At 32.8% G+C, this 15,720-nt stretch overlaps 1 protein-coding gene across 7 annotated transcripts in view; it reads left to right on the forward strand.

Moving 5' to 3' along the window:
- The window catches only part of LOC131073782 (uncharacterized), a 69,742-nt gene that overhangs the window by 25,723 nt on the left and 28,299 nt on the right, over positions 1 to 15,720 (forward strand). For 3 of the 7 annotated variants that reach the window (XM_059217068.1, XM_059217059.1, XM_059217066.1), the window contains one exon: positions 3,293 to 3,418. The exons of 1 other annotated variant lie outside the window; for it this stretch is intronic. The gene's annotated coding sequence lies outside the window, so the exon portion shown is untranslated. The remainder of the gene's footprint in view (positions 1 to 3,292; positions 3,419 to 15,720) is intronic. 3 more of the 7 variants (XM_059217064.1, XM_059217063.1, XM_059217065.1) reach the window with 1 other exon arrangement.

Below are 15,720 nucleotides of genomic sequence, written 5' to 3' on the forward strand. Positions count from 1 at the left end.
AGGAATTTTTATTAATTTATATTACGTCTTAGTGTCTTTTATCTTGTTCTTCTTGTTTTCTTCTTTTTGTTCTTTAATTGTTAATAGATCTATGTGTTATGCTATTAAGATTATTTAGATTTGGAAGTTGCACTATTATATTTTAAGAGTTAGAAATCAACTATGTTTGTTTCTTCTTTAAGGGCATAGTAGCATGTGTACATATAATATCAATAATCTATAATATGAAATTTTAAGTCATAAAATATTTGAATACATTCTTATACGTAGGGTGTGGATAAATTGAATGAATTCATTTGTTTTTATTTTTGTGAATAAATATTTTTATGAGATTCATGCAAATAAACTCTTTGGTTCTAAAGAGACAAAAAGTGTAGGAGAGCTACTAACTCTTGTCATTTGACTCATTATTGCCCTCAATTTGATCATGTGTGTTGCCTTGTTAATGTAACTAACCTAATCTCCATGTTTCAATTCTCTAATGCACTTTCTAGGATTGTGGTGTTTGGTTTGAATGACCAACACAATAAAGATATATAATATTTGAAATGTAAATTCATAGTTTACCAATTTAAAAATTGTAATCAAATATGATATTTTTAGCCACTACATCTACACTTCTAAACTACAAATTTGAGACATGTACAACACTAAATTTCTATGCTTGTTAAGGATTTTCTTATCATCTATATTTTTTCTTAAATCTTTGGAAAGCAAGACATTTTTTTCTTATATTTAAAAAACAAATAGTTTTCATTTAGTGTGCAATCAAGTGCATATGTTTATAAACAACATTTCAGTTTCCCATAGACTTGAGTTCATATGTTCATAACTTTGTAATATGCATCCATATAAGTTTTAAATATGATTTTCAATTAATTTTTTTTACCTAACCTATCCTCTTAGTTGTCCACATGTTTCTTATTAGATAAAATTCATATATTTCTTTCAACACCTCACTATTTATTCTAGTTATCAAATATTAGACATTGACCTTCAACAAACTAGATTAGATAATTGTTCTTACAAACTAAACAACAAATTTGTGTGCTTCCTCTTCATCATATTCAAATATTTAGACAAGGCAGATTCAATGGACTTAACTATCATAAGTTGTACAAAATTAAGAAGAAATAATGTAAGAAAAAATAGTAGTCAAAATAACTATGCTATGCAAATGAATTTATTTGTATAAATCATTATCTTTAAGTAAATATGTTTTCAACCTTTAAATTTAAATTTGAGTTGGCTCACTTAGTCTAGTAGAAATAATTGGTACATTAGAGTAAACTTGTAAATTATTTAAGTATGTAGTCTATTATAAAAAAAAATAATTGACAAAAATAAATTTAAATAAAGCTAGAGACTGAAAAAGTTACTTAAAGATTTCGTTACAACAACAATTGTTATTAAAACCATGAGAATAAAAATCCAAGGAAGTTTATTACATAACTACCCCAAAAACCTCCAAAGAAAACAACAAAATAAAATATTACATAAAAATAAATTAAAAACTCAAATCTAATTAAAATATCACATAAAAACATACAAGTTTATATTAAAATAATATATCAAAAACACAAACCTCGAACTAAATCAGTGGATATTCACTTTTCATCTTTTCAAGTGTTTCAAATGAATAATATTTTATAAAAGCCCATCTAAGATCACATTTTTACATTATGCCAACAACATTGTGTATCAAGTGACATGCTTTTGTGACTTCTCATAATCCCCCAAAAAATAGGCTGAACATTTGGGAATACAACCTTGAACTTAGAACGAGGGAGTCAAAACCCTACCACTGAATCTAATCAGAGTTCTCAACCCTTTTTTAGTTGGATTGAGGCTAGATCCATTGGATTCACCCCTCTTTCAATGTAAAGGTTAATTTGGTTCATTAGTGGTCTTATTCTATTAGGTAAAATCCTATTTCCAGATTACAGCTCTATAATTTGGTGAACCCCACATTTTGCATGCTTAATTTTTTATTATCTGATTGTTTATGCATTTTCAAATTTAAAGATTAAAATCACCCCCCAAAAAAACCAAATTTATAATTCTAAAATTTCAATTTGATTTTCATTGGCCCGCCATTTTGAATTTCCATTCAATTTCTCATTTTATTATTTTTCGTACTCTCTGGCTTTTGGCCTTTACTGGCCCGCTTTTCCAAATTTCCAGCCACTTTCCCATCTAATCACATCTGAAACTGTTTGCTTTTGGCCTTCAGTGACTTGTCATTCCAAATTTCCATCCAATTTCTAGTGTAAGGCCCAACGCGTTTCAATTTCATACTTTTTCCCTATGTTTTCTTGCATGCAATTTCCATAATGCAGTCTTTTTATGCCAAGCACAGCAATTAGATAAGAGACCGCGATTGAAAAACTCATAGTCGTAGGTATGCAAGTCACATGCATCACTGCGTTGTGAAATCTGGTGCGTCATAATATTCCAAATGTTTGCAACTCCAGATGACATGTTTAACCAATTCTTTGCATTCACAGGAATAGACAATTTTGGCATGTTTGATGAAGTTGATTCGCTTGTCCATTGAAAGTTTTTTTTTTTCTAAAGTTGATCAATTCATGATCGTTGAATTTGATTAGTTTTCTTTTTGGTCTTGAGAATAATCTTGCTGACCTGTTTAGTTTGTGGTGGTGAATGGTTTGTCTTAAAAAGTAAAGTCCTCCAGACTAGGAGTTTTTCTTAGATCAAGAGTTTCAGAGGTGTTCAACTTGAAGTGTAAAATTAGTTTCATTAATTGTCGAAGTATAGATTCTAGTTCGTAGGAATCAATGTTGTATCTTTTAAGGCTATATACAAAATGTAATATTCTTTAATTAAATTTTTAATAATTTTTATTTTGAATAATATATTTGTTCTATGATCTTTTTGTTGCTATTTTTGTAATCTTATCGTAGCATCAAAGTTGGTTAGTGTTTGACTCCATGGAAGTGTCCAGTGAAATGAGAGCATTTAAGAGATGTTCTTCTTACAATAATAAATAAAAATTATTGTAGAGTGAGTAACATAGGAGTGGCTAGCTAGTATAGAAGCTTAAGTGTGTTGAAGAATTTAGGAGAAAATGGATACCTTCAAAAAATACTATTTTATGTCATTTGATAGAAGTAAAAGTAATATCTTTGTTGTTTAAACGAATCTTTAGTCCTTGTTATATTTTTCTCTTACTAATTACAACAAACATATACAACAAATATATAGTCTTTCTATATTTTCTTACTAATCCTATTCATACAATTATCGATCCATCAAATTTTGGTATATAAAGATAAGGAGGGCAGCATCCTTTGTTAAGAAATTGGAAGTTGATGAAGGATGGAAGGAGAATTGCAATTGTTGTTGCTGTTTTAATGTCAAGCTGCTAAACAGTTCCAATCCTCATTGAAGGTTGAAGGTACGCTCAATTACAGCTATTTCTGTTTCATCATTCCTTGCATTGCTTTACCCTTTTCGAATGCTTACATTACAATTATGACAATGTCCATATGTTATTATTATCGTACTGAAGTTATCACTCTATTCTATGGTCCGTGTGTTGTATTTTGATCGACATATTTAATATTTAAAAAGTTTGAATTTAAGATTTAAAATTGTTAAAAATTAAAAGTTAAAAAAATGTTAAAATTAGAATTGAATTATGACTATTTTACTATTAATCGAATGAAAATGCAATTTAATTGAAACATATTTGACTCAAATGATGGTTCTTTTAGAGGGCCTATGTTTTATTGTCCTATAAAGTACAATGTGACTGCCATTACATTATTCAACTACATAGATGTTGGATTGGAAGTGGTAGGATTGAAACTAACTCGTCTACATAATATGAGTTATAAATTGAATTTTTATTTAATTATTTATTTTTGTAAGAAATGATGTTCAAATGACATTCCTTTATTTTAAATATTATATTGACAATGTATATTATGTAGATTGTCTTGAATGTTTTGTATGAAATCAATGGTAAAATGAAATTATATTTTTTTAAATTGGATTAAATAAATTGTATTCTATTTATAGAGCAATTTAAAAAATCAAGTTATCCAAAAATTTCTTAATGGTCATCTAGTTGACAATTGTAAGATATTATTTTAGTTATGGGTTCTTTAATGAAATACTACTGCATCTTCTTGATTGCAAATGGTAGACATTCACATGGACTAGAGGTATTGCACACTAGTTAGTCTACAAGGTTGTGGATATTCTAATTATCACCATTCTCAAGGTTAATAATATCCTTGATAATTTGCTAGTCACCATTACTAAGTGAAAGAGAACAAAATTGAGTGGCACAATTTTCATACAAGCCTAATAGGGTGCCATAATTTCTAAAGGGGACAATCCATTAAATGAAATTTGCATTCCATGGTAGGAGACATTGTTAAGGGTAGGTCATTGAGTTGCACCAACCAATTCCACCAAATAGGAGTATGAAAGTATATTCTTCATGAGAGTGCTGATATCCCAAGCTTATATGTGATGAATCTCTTATAAATATTTTACTATATTATTATAGTTAAATTTGAACTAAAATAATTTTACATAAAGAGTCTTTTTTTATAATTGTTAATCTCGTCTTAATGACCTCTAGTTGTAGTCGAGATAATTTGGTGGTTGAGAAGGATCTTCCATGATACATCTTTAATTAAAGTCTTAGCAATACATTTCAATATCAAATATTTAAATTGGATTGAGGAGTCTTTGACATCCATACAACCATGTTTATAAACTTGATTTCAATGTAGGAAAGAGTTTGAGTCATTTACCTTGTCCCGTCTCTCTTGACTAAAAGAAATTATATGATGTTTTCAACAAATTCAGTATGCAGTTAGATTTAGTACACAATCAACAATAAAAATAAAAGATATATTGATATTGTTTAACAATCTAAATTCTTCCAACTAAAAAATTCTAACATTTAATCTATCTAGTACTTTATAAAATTTAAATAAAATAGAATAATTTAATGTAACTCTAAAAAATTAAGAATGGAATACATAGAATAATGTAAATCTGATAATATTTTTTAATCTATTCTCTCTCCAATATTTAGAATGCATATTTAATCATATTTATTAACTAATTGAAATTCAAAATATAACATAAATTTGAGTTAATTAATAACTACTATAAATGTACATCCTGACATGGCACTAGAAGAGAAGGCAAAAAGGCATGGAGAAACTCTATTTTGTCCCTACGTGTTAGAGGATTTAGTAATTTTGGGGAAGTTGAATGCCCTCATTTGTTGTTTTTAAGACTTAAAACTTGTATTGTCCAATGAAGGAATTTGAAGAATAGACGTTTAATCTTGTTCAAGTTGCCATGTTTATGTCTAGACACATTGCAATTTCAAATTGTCTTCGAGTGTGTTTGAAGGCAGTGGCTTTTTCAGTTGCTCAATTCATGCTAACTTAATTCGCTTAGGTTTTTTTTGTCTTGAGAAAAATCTTGCTCACTTGTTAGACTGTGTGGCAACAAGTAGTTTGTCCTAAAAAGGAAATTCTTGCAGTTTAGGAGGTTTCTTAGATTAAGGGTTTTAGAGATGTTCAATTTAAATATTAAGTGTTAGTTTCAGTTAATTGTCAAGTTTAGAGTGAAGTTTGTAGGAATTAAGATTATGTTTTAAGATTATACAAAATGTAATTTTTAAAAAATATATAATATTTTTTATAAAAATAATATATGTTATTAAATGATATTATTGTTGTTATTTTTCATAATATTATCATGGTATCAAAGCTGGTTTGAGTGTGACTCCATCATGAGAGTGTTTAACGAAGTGAAAATCTTAAGAGATGACCCTCCTAGAATTGTAGAGTATATATAAGAGTACCTAGCTAGTTTAAGAGCTCAAGTTTCTTGAAGTATTTAGGAGGAGAGAAATCCACTTTAAAAAGTATTATTTTCTCTCATTTGAAAGAAAAAACTTTGAGGTGTCGAAGGATAGGACTCTATATCCGCGTGTTCTATTTAGGATGGAATGGAGAAGGTACTATTGTTATTACTATTTTTGAGGCCAATGCAATCAACCATCTAATATTCGATGGAAGTTATATGTGATGGGATCATCAAAACACATAAAGGAAATATAGGTTCCTTAACATGGCTCCATTTAGGAGTTAGAGGACGAGAAGTGCTTGAGGTCTCAAAAGGGGTAGTGGTCTACTCATTTGATAGTCTAGGGGATGCTTAGCTGTAGGGAGGGTGTTGGAAATATCATAAATGAAAATTTAACTTTCTGAAAGAAAGACTAGCTTTCTTTTAAAATAATCACAATTATCACACCAAAGATAACCAACAAAATGTTTTTGTTTAAACTAGTCAACTATTTAAAATTGTGTTGATTTCTAATGATTTTATTTTAAACATAAAATGTATTTAATAAAATTAAAGTAAATGTTTAAGGAGAATAAACTACTTAAAATAACTTTAAGAATAGATAAGCTTAAATAATATTTTTGATATTGAAGCATATATAAAAATAAATGTGGAAATTAGACCAAACTAGTGGATCTCTCTATCATAGTTCTATACAAGAAGAAAACTGGAAACATAGTTATATCCACAAAAAATGTCATTTACATGCACAACAAGATAAAAATAGAAGAATGATGAAATACCAATAAACAAAAATATCATTACTATACAAGTAGATAAATGATTCTATTATCAAGAACTAAATATTTATGACAACGATGTGAAGAAAATGAATAGGATGCCATCAAATATAAGGAAGAAGAAAATGCACTCTTCTTATTTGCAATATAAGAAAGAAAGAGATTTTTTGGGTGGCTATTTAGGGGTTTCCCTTAAGAAAGCTCCATAAACGATCTAATGGGTTTTTTTTAATATATGAATTTGGCTAAGAGGCCACTCCCAAGTTTATAGATTTTTCCCCATGCACACTTTCCAATTCTATTGTTTAGATTTGCCCAAAACAATCAAAAAGCTACAATATATGATATGTGTAAAATACATGCTACAATAATTGTATCAACCCACAAAAAAAAATATTCAAACATTATTTATGTATTTACTCTTTACCCCCTAGTGACATAGTGTGCTCATTATTTAGCTCATTTGCAAACAACTTTGTTGGAAATTGTAAGATCCCAACCACCACACTAATGCATTCACATGCTCATCCTACAACAAACATGAATGCAACTGTTAATACATGAAGACATAATGATTTAGCCTATCCTTGTCACCTCTCCTCACTTTTCTAGGCTTGGTCTTATCAACAAATTTATTAGTTGCCAGTAACCCATGTGTTGCCCATGCTCTATAGACTCATTCATAGCAGTTTAGTTTTTTTATATTGTTATTGAGCTTGTATGGCTACTCACTTTCTTGATAGTCCAACTCTATAGAGCTACTGATGAGAAGTAGTGTGTCTAATGAAAGTTGTCAAGTCAAAATGTAACAGCTAAATCTCAAGTGGAAAGTCTATAATAGTTTGTTTTTATCAATATAAATCTTACATTTTTTCTCTATTATTTAACCTTTTTCTATTTTCCTACAACAAGTATTAGAGCTGGAAAGATATAAGGGAGTGTAAATTGCTACACAAGCAAAGGGATCTAGAGTGGTTTTGAAGCAGTCAACCATAATCATAGAAGTAGATCAAAGTTTGAGAGGGATTTGTCTAGCCACACTCATTAAAAGTAATAAAGAATGACAAATATGATCATTGTAATTGTTTGTGTCGTGTGTGAAGTAGGGTACCTGCAGCTGCAACATAAACACTCAATAGATCATTACAAACATGGTTATCAAATTGAAATAAAATGAAAGATAAACCATCACAAAGCAACCTACTGCCATCTAAGAGATGCGAGTATGGATTTGCTCTCAGATTTGGATAAGAAATCCCAGTGAGTTGACTACACCTAGACGGAGGATTTGAAATGATATGATATGCAAGCTAGATGAGATTGATTATGCTAGATTGATCCAAGAGTCTAATTAAGCCAACAATATGCATGATTAAGCTATGATGATGATGCAATTAAGCTAGAAAAGAGATTGATTAAGCTACATGATTCAACGATTATGCTAGAAAATGATCAAATTAAGCTAGATCTAAGATGTAATTGCCTATAATAACAATGCTTAAATGATATGCTAAAATGGATATGCCTATAGTAACAATGCCTACAATGATATGAGATGGGATTTGCTTATAGTAACAATGCATAAGATGAAAATGAGATGGGATTGTTTGTGCTCCAAAATGGGGGATATTTATAGGATTTTGAAGGCCAGGGGTGAGGTGGCAGGAATCAATGGTCAAGATTGAATTTGAATATATCAAGGGTGAAATTGGAGGAGGTTGGAGAAGAGGTTGGAGGGAGGGACACTTGTCATCTCTGTGGTGACAAGTGTCAAGGAGCCTTTCTCATAAGAGGGCAAGTGTCCAAGGGATGAGATATTTGGCATAAGTGTCGTGTGTCTCAAGGGGAGAATATCCACACCATAGGAGGTTAGGATAAGGTGGTTAGGATGTGAAAGATAGGATAGGGTTAGTTAAACCCAGGGTTAGGCAAGAGGGATGGTTAGGTTAGGTGGTTAGAAGTTAGGAGGCATGTGGGTAATTTGAATTTAAAAATTTAAATAATAGGAAAAGGCTAATTAACTTTCAACAACTCATAAATTGATTTGTTTTAATTAATTAGGGGATTAGAAGGAATGAGTTAAATGGGAGGTGGATTAATTAATTAATATTAATTAATCAAAGGGGACTATTGAAATGAACCTATTAAATAAATCCTTAGATTATTAATAAGTAGATGAATGGGAGAATTTAATCAAATTGCTAATGAATTCAAATAAATTGGGAAGGGGGATTAATTAAATAATTGCTTATTTAATTAATTATCTTCAGACCATTTTTAGGGGTATACATTTTGCCCTTTTTTGAAGCGAGGTGTGATTACGCGTTGATTCAAAGAATATTTTCATTTTGATGATGTTAATATGATATCGGTTCGATAGGATGCCCTTGACATTGATTTCTAAATTGTGGTACGATGATGCCCCTTCGGGAGGTCAATTGAGATAATTGACTTTTGGAGTGTTTGGATCTTTGCGAAATTGATTTCTCGATTAGAAATGATTGGATTTCTGCAACATTGATTGATGAAAGTGTGAGTTCTTTGATCACGATGATGTGGTTTTGGATGCGATGATTGATAAAGTTTGATTGAATTGATAAGATTGATGAGATCGAGAGCTAGTCTAGTTTTAGGAATGACACCTCCTGTATAAGATAAAGATGATCAAAGCGTTTGTTTTCAAGAACGATATATGGGTCAGTGCAAGAAGATGAGTCCACTTTTTGGCCAAAAAGTGGAAGTGTTTTCCCTGATTTTCAGATTTTGTCTCATTTGAGCTTAAATTTTGAAACACTTAGAGATTGAATCTTGGAAAAAGTCAGTAATATAAAAGATAGCCCTCTGAGTGTAGTTTCCAAATATATAATTTATTTTAATACCCACATAATAAAAAATAACTTTTTAAATGGAGTTCTGAAAACTATGTTTTAAAAATGCCTGTTTCAAGACCACACCATGCATGTGTACGACCCACACTTTTTGACACAATTAAAATTATTTTCTCAAACCGTTTTGGGAAATGGTTTGTAACACACTGAAGATTGATGAGCATATTTTTTTGTATTTTTTTCTAATATTTTTTTTTTAATTAATTTTTTAATGGCCGTAATTATCTTTTTAAAAATTTGACGTGTACGACCCACATAATTTGATGTAAACTTAACATTTTTTGATTTTTTTTTTTTTAAATACAAAAGAATTTTGTGTAGATTGATGACATAATTTTTTTTCCAAAATTCTTTAAAATAAAAAAGTTATTAAATTAACAAAATTAGTTAATATTTCAAATTTATGGACCCGATTTAGTATAAATTAAATGAAAAATAGTTAATATAATCAATTTTTAAATAAATTTACATATTTAGAATCTAGACAGTATAATCTTAAATGGGTTTTAATTTCGTATAAAAATTCTCTAATTAGAGGCGCGTAAACTATTTCTGAAGTTCATATTTGTGCTTTCATTCATGGAGATTTGAATTTGCAGGTCCATGTCTCAGGTGTGGCCATCCCAGGCCTATCCCGGGCCTAATCCCGAGCCAAGTGGCGGGTTGTGGAATCAACTTATACAAAACGGGCCCTCGTTTTCAAACAAGGGCGGATTGTGGAAAAAAAGGAAAAATGCCATTTAGAAACGGGGGCCCGCTTTTAAACAAAACGGGGGCCCGTTTTTAGAAACGGGCCCCCATTTTTAAAAACGGGGGCCCGTTTTTAGAAACGGGCCCCCATTTTTAAAAACGGGCCCCCGTTTCTAAAAAACGGGCCCCCGTTTTAGAACAAAACGGGGGCCCGTTTTTAAACAAAACGAGCCCCCGTTACCTTTCGGCTCGGGAGCCCGAAGCACAAACGGGCCCCCGTTTATAAGAGTGCATTTTCCAATGCGCGGACTTCCGCGAATTTGTGACTCATTACCTTGCACTTGCCCATATCCTGTATAAGACTTGATCAAAACGTCTAGTTTCAAGAAAGATACATCTTGTATAAGACTTGATAGAATAGATCAGATGTGATCGATTGATAGAATTGATAAGGTTGACTAGATAAACAACTAACATTTTGTTGATATCAGGTTGCAGGAAGATTCAGATATGCTGATGTTGGTACATTGGAGGGAGTAGCACAAGATTTTCTCTAGGTCGATAATATCTGGGGAGAGATGAGTCATTGTTCTGATTGTGTATACACTTATGATGAGACATTGATGATTCCTGCAATAGATTTTGGCCATGGATAAGATGATCTTTTTGTAATCCCATGCAAGAGTAAAATGCAAGCTAAATACAAATGCAAATGCAAAGCTACAATCGGACTAGTCATTGGGTTATTGCGTTTTGTCATCATTGAGCATTTTAAAATGTGGGAAGTGAGTGCAAACATCGATGGTATAATTAAACCATGATGACCTGAGCACTACTTTCCTAGGTTTTGATATTGCAAGTTAGCACAAGAATCGAGGTATAATTGAACAAGAATGACTAGAGTGTTGCTTGCATAAAACAGGCAATACTAACCATTTCTATATGTAATTTGGAAATGTCTTCAATGATACTTCGATGATCATGTCATGAGACAAATTTGCACATATTAATGATTAATTTACAGACAACAGACAAGAAAAATATCATGTTCCTTCCTTGTTCCTCTAGTCAAAGACATCCTAGAGTCACTCAGAAATCATGATAGCGAAAATCAAGATATAAAAGTTGAACCAAAGTGTTAAAATCATTATGCAAAAAAAAATTATTGATTGAAAAGTATGGGTCGTGCTTAGACTGACATGTGATAGCTTTGATGGTTGATAATTTGATCTCATGTTCAACGTTGGATGCGTCTCAGTTTTCGTTTTGACAGAAGCAGCCTCACTATTGTTTTACCTGTTTGATTAAACTCAAAACAATAAAAAAAATTGGCCCCAACTAGGTGCAAGATTTTGCCACAAGCCTAGCAAAAAAGTCACTATGATATGCCCAATGATCCAAACCATGACGAGAAACCAGCTGTGATGCCTGTGTATGGACAAAGGCTTTATTATGGATATGAATAATGTTGACGGAAAATAAATGCAAGTAGAAGGATGCAGGAACTGATAGATGGAAGAGTTGGCAGATAGATAGCGCCTGTTTGCCAGGTTTTCTCCATCTGTTTTTATTGCACTTTTACACATATTTGATTTTTTTTTGTCATTGTTTCTGTATTTTTGTATTTTTACTGTTTTTTATTTTTTTGCTTTTTCATTGTTTTTTATTTTTTTGCTTTTTCACTGTTTTTTATTTTTTTAATTTTTTTACTGTTTCTTATTTTCCTGCTTTTTCACTATTTTTTAATTTTTCAGACATAAAATTCTTCAGATGCATGCTATTGATGGGTTCCTCGAGTTGATCTTTGTCCTGTGTTGATAGTTGATATGCTCCCGATCGAAAGACTGCTGTGACCACAAACAGACCCAACCAATTTGGTTCAAACTTCCCTTTCTTTTCTCGATCTGCCTGGTTTCGTGGATTTTCATTTAGTACTAGTTCTTCAACTTGAAATGCTCTTGGTTTGACCTTGTGATTGTAACTTCGACACATTCTTTGCTCATATACTTTTAAATGATCAAAAGCATTTTGTCTTCATTCATGGATCAATTGTCTTGTTGTGCAAGCAAAACTCCTAATGATACTTCGACGGTTGATACATATAGTAAAAATGGCTTTCCTATAATTTGTGACATTAGGATGGGTAGTTGCATGAGATAGGCATTGATCTTATTGAATGCGTCCTCACATTGATAGTCCCAGTTGAAATTAACATTTTTGTGCAATACATGAGTAAATGGTTGGCATTTATCTGCTAGCATCAAAAACATCATCCAAGCTACGTCTTGCGGGATATGAGGTATATTCGTTTATGGGAGTCCCTGTCTCAAGTTGCAATATTTTTGCTTGCAACTTTTGATTCTCCTCTTTAGATTTTTCATACAACCCCTTATAGGTGATGTTTTCCCTGACTAAAAATTTTGTCTGGTCCAAATTTAATCTGGCAACATCCAAGTTTAATTTAGCAGTGACCCTAGGGTCAGTCTTTCCAACCTGATGAACCATGAGGTGTCCAAAGGTTTCTTCGATATCCACAATAATAGGCCTTTTTTCCTTTGGATATAACCACTGTAGGAGATCCTTTTTATCAGGATCATATCCGGAGCCTAGGAATAATTTGTCTATCTCCTGAGGCAACACCTGTTGATTCAGGTCTTGCTTCTTCAAGAATCCATCAAACAGAAGTGCTGAATTTATGTCCCAACCAGAAAAGATGATAACATCGGCCTCTTTTAGTAATCTCCTCCCTTTCTCAGGGGTCATATCTTTCATGAGGGTATCGATTTCTTCTTGTAGTCTTTTCATCTGTTCTTCTTCTAGTCTTCCAGCCATGCTTCGTTTCACATGTGCCCCTTTATATTGGTACAAGAATGAAAAAAATTCCCTCAAAGAGGCGAATCCATCGTCAGCAACAAAATCTTCATGCTCTGTCATCCTTATGTCAACTACATCTTTAATGTTAATTTCACCAGTGTCCATATTCACCTTTGCTTCAAAACCAGGAGGATAATCTTCTCTAGGAGAATCAACAGGGATACTACTAGCAGTTGATTTTGGTGACATGTGAGCCAATGGTTGACTGTCCTTCTCATTGTTGATAAAATGAAGGAATTGTGGGGGCACTCTATGCATGATTTCTACTTCATGTTGAAGTAGCTTTTTGGCTATTTCCAGAGGATCTTGGAGGTTTCCAAGTAAGTCTCCATCCACCATCCCCCTTGCCCTTTTCCATTTGAAGGCCTCCCAAGTCATTTCACTCCTTTCTCTCAAAACTCTGGCCTCCTTTCTTTCAACGTTCTTGATCAAGTCATCTGGCATTTTAGCCACATGTATTCCAGCCTTTAGCTTTTGTGATGCCCTGGCAGCTCTTATATATCCCTCAGGATCAAAGTTCTCTCTAGGTTCACCCAGAGTCATGCCATAGTAGTCTAATTTATTTTGAAGTAGATGATAACTTTTTGAACTTTTAACAATAAAATCAGAAAAAGCCAATAAACCTGGAACAATGGACTGTTTATCGAAATCCGTGAGATGTTTGGCACTGACAGTAGATAGTTGTCTCACAATCTCCAAGCTAGCCACCCTGTTTGGTACTGTAATTGGAAGCATGTGTGGCTTTCCTTCATACCCAAATACCCTGATTTCTGTATGATTATTGTGGCAATACCAATCACCCCAATTGTGATCAATCTGTGACTTCGGAGAGAAGTCCTTTGGCCTGAGGAATCTCTTAATCTCAGGGGACAGAGTATAATCTCTATGTTGCCCAAAGGCCGCACTAAGGGGTTTCACAAAATACTCCTGAAAGTGCCAGTACTGGTTGTTCATGAATCTCTGATCCCATGCAGAAACCCACAACTGAACTGGTTTCTTCAAACCATTCTTATCATAAGCTCTGATGCAGAAATCATCTGACCAGAAATTGATTTCTTGTCCACAATAAAGAATAATATGCATTAATAAAGAGTATAATGAAAAATGGATATTCATAAGGTCCCCTTTTAACTTCTCTAACCCATGATTTAGGGCATCTGCAACACAAGTGGCATAATCAAAGGGTCTAGGGTCTTTCGATTGTAAGTCAGCACACAGAACCATAACCCCAATATCCATGAGAGGATGAGCCTCTAAGCCTAATACTTGGGCTGCAGCATAATATGTATACTTAAAATACGAATGGAAATGGTTGACATCAAATGGCACCTTGTCATTTTTGCTGAATGGAACAAAGGACCCGCCCACTTTCGGCCGGTGGATAGGTAATCTCCATGTCCTGTAGATATTTTCCAAGCTAAAGAATTCTTGTGACAGTTTCTGCATATTTATTCTCTCCTCTACTTCCCAGTCTAGATCAAATACCATATCAATAGTCTATTTGTTAATCACCACCAAAGGATTCCCTCGATAGTCGCATATGGTTTTGGTTCTTGGATTATAACAATCCACCAGAGCTTTCATTAGTTCAACATCCACAAACACATTTGGGACTACCAGTTTCCCTAAGTTTTTCTTCCATAGATTACTTATGGGCTCAGGAGCATCCCTTCTTTTGTAACTAAATAGGAACAATTCATGTCCCCTGATTTCGGTCCATATGTCTCCCAGATGTTCGAATCTATCCTCCAGTCCTTCTTCTTCACTCTTGATCTTTTTAGACCTCACACTGGATGTCGGGCACTGGTCTAGCAAATCTTGAGTCAAAGCTCTTCCTTCCTTCTTCTATCTTTTGGGCTTCTCTTTAGGGTTTAGTTCTTTCCCTTTCCTACTCTTTTTGGGAGAAGAAGACGGTTCCATAATTTTAGCAAATACAAGAAATTACACTTACTTGGAGAAATGTCTAGCTCTTCTGATTGTCGTCCACGAATTTTCGCAAGTTCCTCGCAATTTTCAGTCTCTGGGCATCAATCTGGCTCTTATGAAGATTCGATCAATTCAACTGTAACCGCATGGGCAACTTGTGCACAGTTAATGTCTCTGTGTCTACAACGGCTATTCAAATGTTTAAACTTAATTGCAGATGTGACATTCTTCACTTGGGCCTTTAACTCTTTCGCGGGAAGTACAGTTCGACCAAAATGATCGTAAGTCAAGTTTTCGATGAAACCCTTGTCTTCGGTCGAATGTTTTAATCTTTCATCGATAGCTCACTTCCCTCGATATCACTTTTTCGGTGAATAGCCAATGTCGAAAAGCCATTTTCAAGACTCATCGAAATCATCTTTTCATCGATGAACTTTCTTTCGATAAGTCATTTGCAAGTTTCATCGAAATCAAATTTCGATGAGTTCTGTTCTTCGGTGAAAGTTTATGCAAGCTCTTCGAAAGTCTTTTTCCTTCGATATCCCCCTTATCGATAAAACACCTCTGTTCTTGTTCGATATAATGTTATCGATGAGATTTGCATTTCGATGAATGCTTTATGAGTTTCTTCGGCAGTTGTATTTCTTCGAAATCACTTTTTGCTTTCTGCCTTTTTGCTTTTCAATGAAACTGGAGTA

This window comes from Cryptomeria japonica, chromosome 1 (assembly GCF_030272615.1).
Source record: "Cryptomeria japonica chromosome 1, Sugi_1.0, whole genome shotgun sequence".
Lineage (NCBI taxonomy): Eukaryota > Viridiplantae > Streptophyta > Pinopsida > Cupressales > Cupressaceae > Cryptomeria > Cryptomeria japonica.